At 34.7% G+C, this 20046-nt stretch overlaps 1 protein-coding gene across 2 annotated transcripts in view; it reads left to right on the forward strand.

Annotated features, from left to right (window-relative positions):
- LOC145731309 (uncharacterized) overlaps positions 1-20046 on the forward strand; it is a 74473-nt gene that overhangs the window by 29823 nt on the left and 24604 nt on the right. Inside the window, exons 1-2 of one of the 2 annotated variants that reach the window (XM_081983026.1) lie at positions 10897-10965; positions 18004-18075. The gene's annotated coding sequence lies outside the window, so the exon portion shown is untranslated. Of the gene's footprint in view, positions 1-10881; positions 10966-18003; positions 18076-20046 lie in introns of those variants that run through there. The other variant, XM_081983028.1, reaches the window with a different exon arrangement.

Raw genomic sequence — 20046 nt, forward strand, 5'->3', positions numbered from 1 at the left:
CATTGTATGTTATACAAGAAAGTTTAAGGTCGAACGACTAGGGGACACTACAACCAACTCCTATTGCAGTTATTTAAGTTTTTTTTTTTTGGAATAAGGACATTTTCTTAAACAATCAACAAGTATTGTTTAGTGGGATGGTTCGCAATTGGTTACATTTTTTCCCACAATCATTATAATTAGAAAGACTCATTGAGGCGAAATTTAATTCTACTTGAAGTTCCAGAGATGAAGTATAAGATGCAGAGTAGTATGAAGAATTTGATGACGATTTCAGAAAAGATTCATCATCATTTGTTTTCGAGTTATGTATAATAACTTCGATACAATATAATAGAAAACAAAAGAAATATAATTTGCTGACTGTCAAAGTTAGAAAAAACAAGTTTCTATTAAACAAAACGCTAATATTAAATTATTACAAAAAATATAACTAATTTGTTAAGGTCTTTAATAAAAACAAACTAAAAGATTACTTAAAAAACTTTTTTCTAAATTACAAAATTGTGTTTTAATTTCTTACTTTTTTGGAAAACAGCATTTTTCAATTGGAATACTATGGGTATGCGTTTGTCATAAAATTCTTTAAAACTCTCCACCTAACATTTAACCTACTCTGTATCTCTACATAAATATATTCCCCATAGATGCTTTATCAATTTGGCCCACCCTGTGGATCTAAAGATTGGATACTGTCTGACGTAAAAAAAAATCAGCATCACTGTTAAATGAAGAACTTTGTGAAGGTTTTGCAGTAAAATAGAGGTAGTTAGTTTGTCTTGAACATGAAAAAGTAAGCTGGACATCATAATTTGTTGTCGAATGTGTTACTTGAAGATTTCCAGTTTTTTGGTTTGATGAAGACCAGCTGCAGTGTCAAAAAACTGTGGGAAAATGTTTGATCAACCATACATTTATTAATTTTGTATCTTGAGGGATTTTAAGAAACCTGAGTAAAGAAGGAATATGCTTTGCAGCAAAATGGAAGAACTAACATCTGAAGTGTCTCAAGACAGAAAATCTTTAGCAAGTTCCTAAGTTCAAAAATTACATTTTACTAAACATTTTATAGTTTCTTCTTCTGTGAGTTACTTTCTTCAGTGTATTAGTGTTCCAAGTTTGGACTGACGAGTTTTATTAGTTCCTATAATATTATGGGAAGAGTTAACTTACCAGAGTTTTAGTTAAAATATCATCAAAAAATACTTCTGTAACACGAAATAGTTGTTATGTAAGTCAGTACCACTATTTTCACGTCTAGAACTTATCTTTATTTTATGTCGCATAAATTACAGTCCATGTTGTAGTATATTATTATTATTCATCAATGTCAGATGTCCTATTAACGTTTCTAGATAATTATGTAGAATCCGTGTGGACAATGTATGAAACCTGATTTGTTATTTACACTTGAGTGTAACAAGTAATGCGTATTTAATTAGTTCAGTTGTCTTTGTCGTTATACCGCATGTCGCAGGTTGTTACAGCTATCAAACGCTAGAAAATTAAATTTGGCATTCGCGCTGATTTAATCTCGCATTTAACGATAGCAAAAATCGCATCTTGATAACCTATTTAATTAAACATTGGGGATTTGACAAACTTGTTCGTCCATTAACGCTAATGGTTGTTACATTGGTCGTAATTCACATTTTGTAGTGAAAATAGCCGAAAAATGGCAACACACATACAGGAAATAATGTTTTACCGCATAATCGGCATATAACCTACTTAGTGGGTAATAAGTGAAAGGAGAGACGTTCGAACAAGTTCTAATCGCGTAGAAACTTGGACAAGAAGGTCGCGTTTTCGGGCGTTCGGTATGCCGAATCTCTTTTTATTTGGCCTCCTCCAGTCCATTATTATTGTAATTCCGTTCGAACTGACGGTTACGATTTCGCTACCTTAGTACCGCTTTAGGCAAGGCCGTACCTGCCAGTTCGGTACCCGCGGTTTATACCTGTACCACTCAGCCTTAAACTTTAGAAGAACTGTGTGCGGTAATTACGCCAGATAAGTGATACGTGCGTTGTTTTAGTTGGATTAAGGCTTCGTTGACTACACAGATAAAGCCGTGTTTCGTTTGATGGTTAAGTAAACAAGGACTCTGTGGTGATAATTCGTAGGTGTTAATGTTCCCAGCTGGATACTTTTTCAACTTTAAGTTACGCCCCCCTTTCTGCTACTTGAGCGATGTACTAGTTCTGTAAGTGCCACTTTTACCTATGAATAGTGGATTTCTTTTCAGTTCTATTAAGTGAAAGTTTATAATAAAATTCAGCAAGTAGCACTGTTTGACGTGCAGATTAATAGAAACCACCTCAAAGTAAGTGAACTTAAGCCTGCATGACCATCAGCCACTGCCACTAATCATCATAAACTATTCTGATGAAGGCTGACGCAATTGGGTGACGAAACGTCGCTTTAAACCTCAAACACGCACTGTCGCTCACCGACTTCCACCTTTATTTAAGCCCTTCACCGTTGATATTCGGGCACGTAAAGCCGCCACCGAAAATTAAAACGAGCGGGGCAACAAGTCGCTTTTAACATCAAAAAGGTATCATGAAAATTAATTGAATTTAGCGCATCATATTCGGGCGATGCAAATTTGCGCGGGACGCGACCGCTCTTGAAAATTAAAAAGTGAGATAAAAGCTGTTTTAGTTTTCCGCATCAAAAGATAATGTGCACGGGGAAGGCCGGCAATGGGGGGTAGCAAGCCTTTGATAGATGGCCCCCCATTTGCTGCTTTTCCTACAGGTATGTGAGTATTTTGCAATTTTTTTCTGTTCTCAATGTTGCCAGTTTTCTTAGCAAAAAAGCGCAGACTAGCTTTCTTTAGACTGGCGGATGCAACCGAATCAATTTACAAAACATCTGTAAATACCTTTTCACTTTCACAGATTCTTAATGTATCACTTGTTGGTTTACACGGTTTAAATAGTATTTTTTTAGTACAAGTAAATTCTTGAGAAGAGCTTCACCAATGCATATGTATAATTTATTAGTTTTTTAACAGATAACAGTAATATTTGCATGGTTTACGAGTACACCATTAAATATATGCATGTAAAAAAGTGAAAACGCCCTCAACCGAATCAACAATTAATTTCTGCTGTAAGAAAATTTATTCTACAGAAATAACTATAATGCATTTAAGCAGTTATAGTTTTTCATCAACTTTTAATAAGATGAAAAATATGTTGTTTTTGAATTTTTAATAAAGCGCAATTATTATTACCAGTTTGCTTGCTGCAATACTTTTAAATTGGTTTGGAAAAAATTCCATAAAAAAATAATAATAAAATCGTTTAAAGATTGAGACAACTACAACTGGTGAAGGTAGTAGAGTGACAATTTAATGAACATAGAATATGCTATAAAATTATTGTAGTATTGTATAAATATATACTATCCAAATTGTACTATAAATTATACTTTATACTATCTAAATAGCTGTCAAACTGTTTGCAACTGTGATCAATTTCCTTTGACAGTATTAGAGGAAAACTGATACTTTATATGTTTTCTACTATGGTTCAACGTACTTTTTTTGCTTCGCATGTTTAGTGCACAACTAGTGTATTGCCATACTGTTTTAATGACATTTCATAGAGCAGGATACAAATATTTGCACTAAACTTGTCAATCAGAAACGTCAACTGTCATATTTAAATTCGATCTTAGTGTGCTCAGATATAAAGGGTGAGCCAAATTGGTAATGCATTAGAATTTCGTTCATCTTTGGAGATACAAGGTCGGTTAAATTTTGTTCTATAACAAACTCATACCCGATTATTATCTTTCGATAAATCTTATGGACGCCATTTTATTTTTTTGCATTATCGAAAAGTGCTTAAAATTTCCTTTTTAACGATGTATTTTGACCATTGACATGTCCATCTTAAACAGTTTTTTGGTAACCTTTAAAATTTGTTCACTGCCAAAGTTAAAAAAAAGTCAAGACATTTGTAATTATGTAAGTAAATTAACAAATTGAATAACAAAGATGAGTAGTCAATAAATTGTTTTTTCCACCACTAACATGATAAACATACCATTATTGACCGATTAGTAACTTGAGAAATTAGTTTTCTCTACCTTAATGGTCATTGTTGGCCTAGGTCAAAAATAGAGTCTAATCTTTAGTTCTAGTCTGGCAGAAACACACCAAAAAAGAAAATGTTATTGACCTAGGTAAATAATAATGTCAATGTCTATTAAGACATATGAAATATACTTGACGACAGACAGAAATTAGGTTGTCTCATCATGTTGTTATCCTAAATTTTATTAATAGTAGAAAAAACCCTATATTATCCACGGTTTAGACAGATTTTATTGACGGGTCAAATAAAAGCTTCTGTCTAAACCTTGGTTAATATTATACTTTTTTTTTGCCCAGAAAAATACTATTTTAGTAGACATCACTTCAAAGAATTATTATTATTTAATTCCTTTCCTTTGTTTTATTTTTAATCAGTTTCTTTATAATAAATTTATCTTAAAAAACATCTCCACTGGACGTTAAAATTACTATTATACATTTTCAACAAGGTTGCATATTATTTGAACTTTTTAACTGTTTTTGTTTTTATGTTCGTTAATCTTTTGTTTGAACTGCTAGTTTGCTCGTTCAACAATAATTGTTACATACGTGGTATTACAGTAAACTACATTACATTACAGCTTTTTTTAGTTTTACTGAAAGGTTGCCCTAAAAATTTCACATTATTTTAAATGTAATGGCTAAAATTTAAACTTTAATTTTGTTTCCCACCAAAATATTTTTCTTCCAATAAGAAAGTTTACCTTATTAAGGTTATTTACACATTTATCATAAAATAAAAAAAACAGTATTGTTTTGTGCTTTGTTTTTGAAAATTTAACTGCACTCAGAATAGATAAATGCAAAACTTAAATATTTACATAAAAACTTAAGTAAGACCCTCACGTTTCTACACGCATTGTTTTTAAGGATCAAAACCTATAATCAGTACTTTACTCAATGCAGATTGTGCTGCTATACATACGGTGAATGTACCGCGTGTCGTCCTTTGTTTTGCTAAAAAGCTGCAACGTGTAAACATCTCAAAAACAGCATTAAAACACATTGGCAGAATATTTCGTTCCGAGAGGAAATCCGCCGGTAAATAACCGATGTAATAGAATCAGGAATGTTTTATAACCAATTTTCCCAAAATTGAACAATTTGGCCGTGTCATTTCCACACGTTATCGATTCTCTTTTCATTCTTCTTTGTTCTTGGATCATTCACGATCCAGCGCAAATTGTCAACTGTATTCACGGTTACGATACATTCCTCCGCCTCTCAGTGTTTTAATTGACTATACACGGAGATTTCGCTCGTGATCGTCAAGTTAACGGTTATTCCATAACACTTTTGAGGTTTTGAATGATCTGACCGAATCAGAACTAACTAGTCGGAAAGACATTGGGATTACCTGGTGTCTGGCGCAAAGCATGCCGAGAAACGAGAGAGCCCGAAACCAATTTAGACATTCATATTCTCATTCGGCCCCTGAAAGGGGCGTCTCACCCTGGGGCGGCGATTGAACAAGAAGTTAGGGAATTCGAAACGTGCAGTGCGAGTTTATTCACTGACGGGGATACTACACTCTCCGTACGGTCCCGTTTGCGCTTACTCGTTTTCGCTATCTCTGTCTCTCCCTATTATGTGTTACGGGGTTGATCGGAAAGGGTTGTAGTTTTTGGTGATGTGCGTTTTGCTTGGAGTTATAATTATTTTTTGAAGCGTCATCGCAAGACAAACGTAAGTTGATAATGATTTGTCTTTTGTCATTTACAAGTACATACTAACAAACTCAAAATTAATGAGTGTCGTTAATTGCTTTAAATTCACCCTTCAGGTGTCACCCCCGACAATAAAGCTTCTGAATCTTAATAACTCTTAAATGTTTTATTACTTTTTGATGCTTTTTATACCCTGATATTGGCAAGTCGGGAAATTAAGATGAACCTATACAGAAAGTAGTAATTACAGTTAAGTCATTTTTTTCATTAAAAGTTCTTTGCAGTAAACTTTTAAAAATGTTAGTTAATTTTTTTGCTAATTTTTCTACTAAAAACTCTTTTAAGTTGCTGCAGAGGTAGGGAAACTGTAGAAATAATGGATTTTCTACAATTTTAACCACAACAAAAAGAAAACTTGTCGAAAACATCACGACATTTACTATTACGTTTTTATAGCGTATTCATTGATCTGAGTTCACTTTCCTATTGAAAATGTCATGAAGCCTACAACTCAACCCGAATTAAGTTTTAAGGTCAACTGGCTTTTTCGGTGGTCTTGAATCGTGATTGAGAAAATGGTTTTTCTTTTAAATTACCGATTGAAACTGGCGCAAATTGCTTGTCTAAGAGAGGTTAATAATTATTGTCACCCACCGGGATTGTGGAGTATTTTAACTTTGATGTTAATTTAATATTTTTTTTTATCTGCAATATTTCTTTAAAACTTCTTTTTTGATGTCTTATTGCTCTTTCTAACTTATTGGTTCTGCTTGATTGTGGGAGAAGTACTATATTGATTTGGTCTTTTATTTACAGAACGGACTATTATGATCAGTATTATTGTAAATTTTCCGAAATTACTGTTATTAGTAGTATCGTGACAACAAATAAGTGGCCAGAATTGCCCAGTGGCCCACAAACCGTTTACGAGATATTACAAGCAGTTGCCACCAAAAAATGGATATTTAAGAGAGTGTTGATGGTCTAATTTATGGTTTGAAAAACATGAAAGAATCTACTTTGGTAGAATTAGAGAAGTTTTTAGAATAAAGTTTTGGAGTGCCATTAATTTTTTACCAACAAATGTGGGACTTTTATTAGACAGTAATGAAACATAAGTACAGATTGTTAAACGGATATGACATTTAATCAATCGTACTATTGGACACTAACTCATGTCGTGCTTTATCCTAGACTCTTTTATAATTAAAAGTACAATGGGGGCAAACGATCAATAACAATAATGATAATAATAAAGAAACAAAAGAGGCGGATGACAGATGAAGGAAAAACGGCATGAGCCACTTGTTAGATGTTTGTAAGTCGAGGAAAACTGCCATCATAACGAGCTTGGTCGATTGACCGTCGTATATATAAAAGTTTGAAGGCTTTTCGGAAGATCGTTTACAAAACAAAAGTTTTAAGGGGCGAGACCGAGAGCGGGCAAAAGGCAAAGCTGCACGTTTCAAGCGTTATCGATCCTTCGGGCCTATTCAAATGTGTTTACTTCATCTAATCTACGTCTTAACGAAGACACTCGATCAACAATCCGACCTCCATTAGCCGGCAACGGTAACGTCCGTAAGCTCTTTGAACTCGGTATATAACGTTATTAAGTCAAAACCATTTGGGCTTTTGGTCACGTACTTTAGCATAAAACGTAATGCGCGCTAAGGTTTTCTCGTTTTATTGCTCTCGGTTCCGTATTTTCCCATCATTATACCGGGCGTTGTGTCAACGTTGGCCTTATTTATTAGCCAGTTGAGGCATATAAATCATCGCAGATGTCTTTGGTAGCTGATTATACACTGCCCATGTCCACTGTTTAGGTTCTAGTAAAACACTACCATCACTTTTAATATTCTATAAGTGCTTATGTGGGATATTACCTTTGCTCCGAATTTTGCCAAGGTCTTAGCTAAGGCTAGACGGTCATAAATCTTTTACGACGCGGCCCAATTTTATTTAGGTTAAATAAGTCTTCCTTTATCCACTCTTTCCACGGATTTGCTTTCACTGCAAACTTTCCAGGGGTATTTTTCTCTCCGGATTCTTAATTACGCAAATTGGCATGCTCCAAATTGCACACCCATAAATGGTGTTATCCGTTCATATTATCTAATTTCAAGCCATAAAATGGAAAGCAGTTTTTTAGAAAGAGCGTGGTTATCAAAAAACCATTTATAACATCAATTTATTTCAATGTTTCAGGAAATACTATTCTTTCTACGACATGACTAAATTAAACATTATAGATTATTCTGTAAATGTGATAGACAGTATAATAAATGATTGCTATTTATTGAATGCATTCCTGACAGACAAGTTTTTAATGTTTATTTACTCTTCATTAGGAACTATTGATTCCTAACCACTTGAGTTTATTATATTATCACACGTCCAGGTTGAAAATATTAATTTAAATCTGATTTTATTTTTGCATTTGGTGTATTCTCAAACTTAATACAAAAAATAATATAATTTATGATCTTTTAGCAATCGAAATCAATGTGTGCATGTGCATACAGTCTAAAGGTTTTGAATCCATAAATGCCTACATGTAATTCTATAACTTACAACAATTAAACTAAAGTTTACTCTGCTACGTTACTGGTGATTTGGTTACAAATTCTACTGCAAATTTAAGACAAACTTTATATCAATAATCCTTAATAACCCTCCTTGTTTGTATAATATCACTTATTGTAAAGATATGTTGGACAATAACTGAAAAGTAAGTTTTGAAAGCAAACGAATTTTTAGCTTGTTAATTTAAAACTTTGTTTAAGTTGTACTACTTACAAACTGAGGTGTTCTACCAGCTGAATTTCAATCAATTTCTCGTATTGTTATTTCACGTATATCTTGAGCAGTTTCTACATGTCACGTGTGTAAGTCTATGCCGGTTAAGCCAATTAGAAAAGTTGTTTTATTCTTCTTCGTCTAATAGGGCAAAACAGAAGCCTTAAGAGACTTTAACAACGATGGTTTCGTAGTTTTCTTCCAGTAAACAGTAAGCCGTAACACGAGAACGTAAAAACACGTTTTGGATCTAATTAACTTATTTCGATTATAGTTTGCTTGTATGTAATTAGTCATACCTAATTGAGAAAATTGTGTTAAACGCAGAACATGATTGAGTATCGATTTTTATAGGTTCCAGTGTAGTTTTAAGTTTTATTTCCAGCTAAGAGCTACTAACATTTGCGTATTACGTTGGAAACGAGACCGTATTTCTAGCTTACGACCGGTTTCTTTTCCAGTTTTTATCCAGAATAACTGTGTCATTGTTTAAGGTGTCTTTGGGTTACATATCTACACGTTCTGTTGCTATTTTCGTTACTTTAGTTTGTTAATGTTTAACACCATTGTCACAGTAAGTGAATACTGGGAATGAAAGTTTTAAGCAATTTAGTTTTTTTTCTATGAAATCTTGACCCTTTATGATCAATCACAAATTCGTCTTATCAATTGATAAATATAGTTTATGCTATTTTATACTAACTTATTTGAGTTAACTGGAACAACCTTAAAGGATTTTATTTATGGGTAGACTAACTTTTACCTTCTCTTTCTCTTCCCTTTCTTTCAGCCACCGAACGAGGGTTTTGGAAGATTAATATGACATTCCTTTAAATTTCAAGGGTTCTCTTTCTAGGTTGAGACAGTCAATTTGACCATTTTTAAACGTTTCAAGTGTTTGGAAGATTTACAAATCAGAGTCTGTAGAAGTGGTTCGACAGCGATTCAATTTCATTCGTCCGTTAATCCGTTACATCAACATTAAAAGCCGCTAAATAATTATCCGATATAATTTAGCGCCGGTTCGTAGTGTGTTTATGAAACCGGCCGATAAATCAAGAGCCCGACTCGTTCGGCTAAAAGCCCTCCCGTTCTCTCCATCCTTCTCCCTCTAGTAAAATATATCGTTCCGCAGCTAAAACGGAAAACTCGTCGCAACTCCGAAACTTCGATGTGATTAGGATGTTCCTACAGGATTCCGCTTCCTTTTGTCTGTCCCGATATTGGGGAATTTCACTTGTTCGCCCGGTTTCATTGTACCTTATTTACCCTCAAATTGGCAAGTTATATCTTTATTGTTGTTGATGCTCTAAGCAATAAGGATTCTTTCAAGACTGACCACCTTGTATAGTTTGAAGTTACACCCTGAAGTATCGACGCCGGACTATTTTTAGTTCCCTTAACGGTTTGCGTGGGGGCGAGTCAGACGCAAAAACTCCCTAATGCTCCCCCATCTTTAATAAGTTCGTGGAAGGTGTATAGGAAGGCCGATTCCTTAGAATTTTCCACTGAAAACGGACGGAAGAATGGAAGATGGAACGATGACAAAATGGCACCGTAAAGCTTCGCTTTACTTGAGGTGTTTGTGTTTAGTCTTAAATGAGGAATTACCATGTAAACTTAGCTGAAGGTAAAAGCAACTTCAGCTAGACTAATTTCAGAATTTACGTTTTAATTATGAACTTGATAAGATGTTATTTAGTGGACAGAACTGGGAAAACTAATTATTAGATTTTTTCAATTCAGACAATACTTAACAACTTTTACGGTTAACGTTTATCACTAGAATTACATGACAGATAGCCCTAATTACTTCAAATGAATTTTCTATTATGAGTAATAGAAATTCGGTGAACAGGATCAATATGTTTTCATTAGAGAGACGTTGCTGCGCTAGAATTTATAATACGGGGATTCTGTAAAATGAGATTTCATTTGAAACTGCAGACGATTTATGGAAAATTTTGTTTTGTGTGGGGTGTACTATCAGTTTTGCCGTTAAAAATACAGTCGGTTTCTTTTTTAGATATTGTTACTAATGACTTAAGTGTTTTGACCGATTTGGGTAATTTACAATGTAACTTTACCTAAAATATTGACAAATCTGCTAAGATCTAAGAGAAATTTGGTTTCACTAACGGTTATTCCACATGTGCGGTATTTGCATAAATCACAGCACTGTTTTAGTTTGTGATTGGTCAAGAAAAAGCAGTATATTTCTGCTGTGATTTTTTACCATGAGCGTTAAATAACTTACATAATTGTGTAAATATCAAACTTTATGACTTTTTTTTGTTTCAGGAGATAGAACCACCTTAATGACGCTAATTTCAACCTGCCTACTAGACTAATCATAAATATACCAAGTGACAAAAAAAAATCAAGGTAAGTTTCGTTCACGACCAACCGACACTGATATCAACCGCCTACGTCGGTAGACTGCGGTGAACAGCGATAAATCCTTGCCCAATATTTACATTATTTATCTTAATAACGTTCTGAAACGGTCCACTGGCTTAGGTTATTAAGTTTTTTTCTTCTAATAAAACTACAAAGCTTCGCAACACTCTATTACGGTTTAAATTGAAACGTTTGGCCACTGCGATACGCAAAATAAAGGTGGTCGTTTATTTGTTTGTGTATTAAAAAAATATGTGTACAGTAGCAATAGGCTTGGGCGACCAAGAGGTGTATAAAACTTTTAGTGTCAGTAGGTCGGCTTTGATTTACAACAATGGTAGGCTTTCTGACATAGTCCATTTGATGAAATGGAAAGTCGCTAAGATGAGAACGGATGCTGTTCGCAAACCGTAAATTAACATCCTTTCGATTAGAAGTGAGAGAGATTTTTGTTAAACGAAAAAAAGTAAGAGTGATGGAATTACAAGACGCGTCGAGAAATAAATAAACACCCACTGGCTAACAAAGTCAGTTACAAAGTTTGTTTTATATTTTAGAGCATTACCTTTGACGTAGCTGGCAGTTTTCCTAGCTTTGCACAGCTACGAAATTGACCAGCCGACCCACTGACCCACTTGCTGTTTAATATCTTAAGAGACTTTAGGGGAAATCGGTGTGAATAGAGCTGTGTTTTCGGTGGCTCTTTGTAATAAAAATGAGATGAGACGTTCTTTGTTACACCACCGCATCAAAAGGATGCTTTTTGTTTGGTCGGACACAAGACAAGATAGTTGTTTTTGGGTACTGAATCTAGTATACTATTAATAATAACATTGTTTTATATTAACACAATGTTAATAGCAGAAATTAATCTTATGATTATGTGTATCGATTTTGTAAACATGACTGCTCCTTAATCCGTGTGGGTCGATATTCAATTTTCTCTCTAGTTGAAAAAAGACAGAAACAGTGACGCAATTCGAGCTAATGTACAAACCATGAGACACGCAACACGGCTTAATTAATTAGAAGAAATAGCGAAGTCTAATCAATGCTTAATTACCTACATTGAAATAGCGATTTAATGGCAAGCCGAATATTATACTTATGAGCTCAAAGCGTCGACTGGAAACTCGTTAAACTGTTTAAAGCAAGGAACTACACAATACGGTGCCCGAACCGCAAATTCATCTGGTAGAATGCACTTATGCATATCGCAGAACAAATTCTCAAATTTCTCGGTTGCGGGTAATTAATAGTCGAGCAATGACGCGGATAAAACCTTCCGAAGCATCATCGGCAGTGTAAAAGGCAATCAGAGACCGTATTTTTAGCGTTTTACTATAGTGATCTACTCGTAAGTGCGGTGATCATTCACGCTCATTAACTGAATAACGCTTATAAATAGATTCGAATAGGATTTAAGCGGTGCATGTGTGTCGATGGGCGCGCGGTTACAATTTCCGAATAAACTATTGTAACAATAACATGTAAAAATAACAATGAACGGAAACATAAACTAAACGGTCCGAAATCGGGAGAGACAACGGACCCGCTCGTTTATATCAATGTCACGAATTTTAATTTCTTTCTGAGGTCAATAGAATTCTTCTTTCGTTTCATTTTCAATTTATTCAGATTCGACAATGATATGTTTTCAGCAAATGTTGCTTCAGTACTCGAAAATAGCTCGGTGAACGATTGCATAACTAATTCTTTAGTAGCTAATTATTGTAAAATGTTTATAACAGTACCAAAAAAGCTATTGATATGTCCAAAATTTCAAAAATGGGAAAATTAACTAGCTGTATTGCTCAACTTCTTTCTTCTACCATTGAGTACCATATCTTTCTTTGTCTAATTTTTTTTTTTTGAATTCATATTTAAGAAGTACAAACTGTCAGTATGACGTACATCAAATTGAAAAACAAAACCTCAGACAGCTTTCCAGTTACGAAGGGCTTAAGGCAGGGCTGTCTCTCTCCCACACTATTTAAAATCTATCTGAACGAAGCTTTGAGGCGATGGAGAAGATCATGTAGTGGGATGGGCATACAAATAAGTGATGACAGAACCTTGTACACCCTTCACTTTGCAGATGATCAGGTTGTTATCGCACAAGACAAAGAGGACTTAGAGTATATGACAAGAAAGCTATTAAAAGAGTACGAAGAATGGGGGCTAAACTGTTCCAAAATCAAATATCTATGTATTGGAGACGACAGAGATGACCTTCACCCACAAGAAAACGAAACAATAAGCTGATGTGCTGAATATACATACCTGGGGACAAAAATTGATAACGGAGGTCGTACAGAGAAAGAAATAGAGGACCAAATTATAAAAGGGAAAAAGGTGATAGGCTGACCTAACTCGATCCTGTGGTCCAAATGTATCTCTCGAGAAAAGAAAGAACAAGAACACCTTTTACACCACTCAATATTCAAAAGTATAGTGCTGTGCAGATGTGAAACTTGGCAATTAACAACAAATTTGGACCTTTGGTGTAGATCAGCAGGAAGGTCGAGATTGGCAAAAATAACGAATGACAAAATTAGGGAAATTATGAAGGTAGAGACAACTATAGTAGAAGAGATCCAACGTAGACAACTAATGTGGAGAGGATGGAAGATACTAGAATACCTAAGCAGATCCTCAAATGGACGTCGACAGAAAAGAGGAAAAGAGGAACACTTGTCCTGTTATCACTCATATTGTAACATAGTGTTGTAACACTAGGTGTAATATCATATTGTGCATTGCGGCCTAACTATAGCATCTTTTCGAAGTTTGGCTAGCTTCGTACCTATGTCTGTTTAATCAATAACTAATAATTAATAAATATATAATTTAAGATAATATATTAGTCAAAGAAGTTGAGTTTAGTGATTCTTGTAAAAGTCAGGAAACTATGGTGTGACAGGTTATTTATGCAGGTCTTTAGTGAAGAATGACCATTTTTACACTCAAACCGTAATAATAGTTAATTTACAATCTGCTCGAGTCCCAGCTTTGCTTTAAAAAAACTCTAAATTATTTTATGACAAAGGCAGGTTGGTGCTAACTGTGAGTGTTAAGGACAGAAGCAGAATAAGGCCTGTCTAGCATTTTTATGATTATTAAGGAAGGTAGAGAGGATTTGTTCAGATAAGTAGCTAAATTTAGAAGGTGACCAGAAGATCACTCAATTTAAATCTACAGAGCAACATTTTTTGTCACAGCTTGCTTACCAAATAAGAGATTCTAGAAAAATCTAACAAATTTTTTATGATCACTTTAATAAACGGCAAATCAAAGAACAAATATTGGCTATGATATTATTTTTAGCTATTTTCATTGGATTATTTAGTCTTTTTAAGGATAGAGAAACTTAACTTCACTGTGCAAATATAACCGGAACATTTTAAAGTCGCTATTAGTGAATAGACCTGATGATAACAGGCAAAATTACCATAAATTAACTGAATGCAAGCAAGGTTTGAAAGATTATCTACTGCCGGAAATTGCAAAACAATGATGATAATTGATCTCACTAAATTCAAGTTTACCTTGACAAAAAGAGCATTTTCTTCCCCTTTTCTTCTTCTTTCATGTGCCTTGTCCGGTCTCCCTGACGTTGGCGATCACCATGGCAAAAGCTGTACGGTCCTCCGCCAAGCGAAAAAGTTCACCAGCCCCTCTTATGCCGGTCCAATCCCGAATATTTCTGAGCCACGACTTGCTTTCCTTTAGTATGAGATGTAATAGACGATATTTATCACCTCTCAAAATATGTCCAAGATATGATGTCTTTCGGTGTCAAGCCTCCAGTTGGTTCATCGTCCTGACTTTCAGAGTCCACGTCTCTACTCCGTACAGCAATACATAGCAGTCAACCAAGCATTGTCTTAACTTCAGATTCAGGTTGTCATTGCAAAGAAAAGATCTCATATCTTTAAAAGTTGATCGAGCAATCTTCTATCTCTATTTCTTCGCCAACTAAGTAAAATACTTGGATACACATCACTTAATTGGTTAATTCATTGCTTACAACTCCAGCTGTATAACGTTTTTCTGTATCCTTGGACGTTTTGCAGACCAGTCTTTTTATTAACAGCTGTCGGCTGGTATTTATAAGGTAACCACCGTCTGTACCGTGATACTCTTGATCAAAATCATACTGCCCAATGTAAGAAGATATAAATTTTTCCAGTATTTAAGACACACGGTTGGGTACACAGTATCATTATAATAGCTTAGTTGAATATCAACATTTATTGAAGCAAATTAAGGCATTTGGAACAGCTGATCATCCAGTGGTTCACATCAATTCCTTCGGTAAAGCTACGAGATAAGATAAAAAAAATCTAGGTGGGTTCTAAAGATGTAGTCAGAACATGCTGTGTTTGCTTTGGTATTTGTTTTCGTAAGGTTTTAATGAGAGTAAGTGACCTGAAAACGGTTCTTTACAAAAGGATTGCGGCGTGTATCTAATCCAAGACAAAGTGTGGAGCAGCTGGTCGCATTATCAAATTACCAGGCACCTTAAAATCAGGAAATACAAGTTATTTCCTCTCGCTACCGCAAACACACTCCACTTTTCGCATAGATAACGCTAATAAAACAATTATTATTATAAGCGAAGCTCATTAAAATAGAGTGATAAAGGATGCGGACGCGGTCGAGATATAACTGTTCCCCGGCAGAAACAGCAAACCTAATTAACATCTTATTTTATTTAATTAAAACTCACAATATACTGTAACACTTAAATGCCTTTTTAAAAGTAAAGTATAATTGCACGAGCAACATAAATTGCCAATAAATAACGCGCTTTTACAGGCTCCACGCTTGTAGATTATACGCGTTGATTTCGTCCGCCAGGTTTATTGCTTTTGTGTACTTTGCGTTGGAAGTTCGTATTTATTATCTGAAACTTTGCGTTATGCGGACCTAAAGGTGCGTTCACACGGGCGCGAGGGTCAGGTGCCCCATCCGCCCCAGCTACTGGTCTCTGTGAACACCGCCTTAGGCCATTTGCAAGTATGCAAGTGCAATTATTGCACAACACAACACAACTTAAAAAAACTAAAAGTGATTGACAAGCGAATTTGGGGTGATTCAGATTACATAAAGAGGGGGAAGGTATTAATGGTTTCTGAACCGTCAAAAAAGGGGACATATTGTTAAGGGGATGTAGCAAAGCGAGTCATAATGTTTGAAGCCAAATATGTTTCATACTGTGAAAAATAAGTCCATCACTGAGCGGATAATAGTAAATGCTTAATTGATCATAGTGTTTAAATATCCCCGGAAAGATTTTTCTCCGGAAAATTGAAGCACTCGAGCGCTGGGAACAATAGAGCGCTGACAATGAAAATTGATTGATAAACCTGAACGAAACGCTTTCAGTTTTTTTTGCGGATGCTTTTCTAAACGTTAAGAGTTATCATAAGGCCACTTTAGCACCCGTCACACCAGATTACTTGTATAATGGCTGCTTTTAGAGTACCGTTACTTCTAGGCAGTACTGGAATTTTACGATTTAGCAAACACGAAGTAGTGTTTGCTCATTAAAATTATTTAGAATCATAAGTTTAACGAAGATAGTAGCAACTCACCTGCATAATAAGTTTGCTTCTTTAGTTATAACATTTTTTGGTGTTAGATTAAAAATCCCAACAAAGTACAGGGTCAGCAAACTTTTTACAGTATATGTTGTGTTATACGATTAACAGTCAATAAGCTTGTCTTATTAGTGCTGGATTATGAACAGCTAAAAATAAAAAAAATATCCTAAATAATTGCAAATACCTTTTTTGCTCCTGTACCTGACAGCACAGCAAAAACCATTTTGTAAACAACTTCCTGAATAGGAAATTAATAAGGCTATTGAATAATTTAAAAATTAATGGGGTGGCTATAATGTGTAAAGCAGAAATGTAGGTTACTTTCACCCCTTTATATTACAAACCAGTCTGATTTAGAATTCACTAATACTATTTTATCTTTTGTGTTTTAATAGCTAGAGAACTAAAAATGAAGTACAATCCAAGATTATCAAGATTCTTCTATAAGACCTCGTTTTTGTAATTCTAGTAGTCAGTAAAAATGATCTGATGAAACTTATAACAACATAGTAGCTAACCTAACCTAATTATTATTAATGATTGATTGTCAGGTTGTAAAAATTTTTGCTCGGCAAGAACGACTTTCCAAATCTGGTTTTAACTGTCTTTCTCAACAAAAACTTAATATTTTAGAGCATGGATTTTTTTTCACTTGAATAGGTGCTAAAATAGAAGAGAAATTTATAATTGAAAGGAAAATAAAGTGAGTATTGGAGGTAATATTTTTTGAGCTTGAAGATAATGGAGATGCTTTTTTACGATCAACAATGAAGATTTAGAACTCAAGACTGCAATAATCTCTGAAGTTCTACGTTGCTCCATCTAGTAAGATAATTTTTTCTACAGATATTAACATACCCTACACTACGGCATTATCGCCTTGTACCAAATTATTTTCTTATTTTAATAACCTTTAAATTGTTTCAAATACAACAGTGAATGTAGAATAACTAAGTCTGAAAGTATTTCCTATTAAATTTATTTCTATTTTTTCTATACTACAGTACAGAAATATGGCAATACATTATTAGTACACTAATGGGCGATTAATAATCTTAAATAAGTTAATATATTGATTATTCATACACTTCTTCGTTAAGTAACCGTTAATTTATTGCCAGATTAAATACAGATTATGTTATTTCCATGACGTAATTAAATAAAATAAGAATGCTGTTCTAAACAAAATAATTGAAATTCTATTTTATAAAAAAAGTGTATGAACAAAAAATATGGCAACACTGCTATTATTGAATGTACCTGACCTATGATACCAACACTTACATTAAGCACGAATTACAAAGTGCAAAGCATTACAAATTTACAGTTGATGCCACCTTATTAAGTTTTAATTACTATAATTTCCACGTCAAGTTTTCCGCTAGAATTCAATGTTTGTTCTGTTTATTTTCAGCATCCAATGATTCGTTCCCTTTTTCCGTGCTGGCAGCAATCCACGAGAGGGTAGTAAGGATTCCATTACAAGGTAAACTTTTAGCATGAGTTGCCTGAAATTGGAGTGGGTGGTGGACATATGTGTGTGTGTGTGTGACGCTTCCCTTGTTGAAATCCACCCCTTCGACCACCAACCAGCTTCTAACTGTTAATCACTACATTTACACGATCACCCTTAAAAGAGAAAATCATTAGTTAATCCAATTACCACAAAACTCATTCTAAACACGAAAAATCCAAACTAGGTGAGTATCATTTAACAGCTATAGGAAGAGGTGTTTTCTCTGTACAGTTGCTTGTCGCAACAAAAGCAATTAAGATATTTAATTAACTATATAATCGATATTTCGAGCTGCCATCATCCTCAATAGAAAGGAAAGCTTTATTAGTGACTGGATCGATATTGGAGAAAACTATTTTTACATGCCATGAAATCGAGGTAAACGTACCTTAACGTGGCATTAACTACATCAGGTTTAAACTAGCCTAACTACCTGTAGACTGCAAAACGCAATCCATCGCACAAAAGAAGCAAAAGATATTCTTGACAAAGAACTGCTGCATTAAGTGTGGGTATATGTTTTTATAACCGACGTATAACAGCAGATAAAATCATCTGTAAAATGAAAATCGTTTACCTCTCTTGCCTCGGTTTTTGGCTTGCACTAGGGCTGGCTGATCATCGATCCCTTTTGGATGCTCTACGGCCAAAGCAGTAAACTTATAGGGTCAAAATCATCCGCAAATAAACTTATAAGCTTCACAGCGGAAAGCAACATCGCTATAAAGTACGGCCCGTAGGATTAGCGAACAACGGTATCGAGTGAAATTCAAATCAGCTAGACACATCTCTAGGGCTGATCCGGAAAGACCCTTAACCGAGTTTATGCTCTCTTTCTCCCCTCGCCATATAACGCCCTTCTATAAGGGTAGAAAAAGCTATTACCCTCTTGATTTATATTTTTTTATTTTTGTTAATTTAATGCGTGACTCTGGTACAAAATGGCGTTGTCCGGATAGGGACGCGTCTCAACTATTTATTCGGGCCGTTTGGTCTGCTCGGTTTATGCGGTTACGTTTCCGGTGTTTGTTTCTTTACGTCCTGATTATTCGACGGTCCTTCTAATGGGACAAAACGATTAGAATCCACGATGTTTGGGACTTGGAAACGTGCAAGTGTACGACGTTGACCTTTGACGGAAAAACGATGAAAACGTCGCGTTATCAGGCGGCGGTTACATAAAAGAAAATCATCGTCGAAATGTAGTTATAAAAAGGAGAGGGTGAATCGATTGAAACCGTAGCGTTAGCTTATATAACAGGGAAAGCTTCTGGAAAACTGTGTTTTGCGATGGAGACGTGGACTTGGATTTTCAAGTTGTTTACTGCACATATTTTAATAAACCCTTTATGTAATCCTGTGCGCACGGGACATGGAAAGGGCACTTCTATTTAAATGTCAACCCTAAATTAAGTCTATTGTATGTTGTGTGTATGCTGTGTTTAAGTCTACACATTCATTGAATCCACTTAACTAAAATCATATTTTTTTATTGAGTTATAGAAGGACCTGACTAATTATCATAAATTTGTTAGAAGTCAATCTGGCAGACTGCCATTAGTTACGCTTTTTGCTTTTCAAATTCGAAGATAGTTCTTAATGGGTAGCTTAGGGAAATCAAACTAGGAAACAGATAAAATATCGAATAAAGCTTGAATAATTGCTAGTGGGAATCAAATAAAGCCCGATGCAGTAACGAATACTTTTTTAGTGCAAAAAATGTTAGAAAAAAACTATAATAAGAGATTTAATTCAATATTTATGGTATGTGGTGAAAAAGAGAGTACCATGTTTGCAAGTGTAAAAATTTCAAAATTATCTTTTGCTTGTTAATGATATGGACAAATCCAAATCACAAAACTGTTCGTAGTAAGCAGCAAGCTGAAAGCTGCTTTTCTTGATCAATCACAACCCACTGTGCTGAGATTTACGCAATTGCTG

This window comes from Ips typographus, linkage group LG6 (genome assembly GCF_016097725.1).
Source record: "Ips typographus isolate SLU linkage group LG6, UJ_Ityp_2.0, whole genome shotgun sequence".
Classification (NCBI taxonomy): domain Eukaryota; kingdom Metazoa; phylum Arthropoda; class Insecta; order Coleoptera; family Curculionidae; genus Ips; species Ips typographus.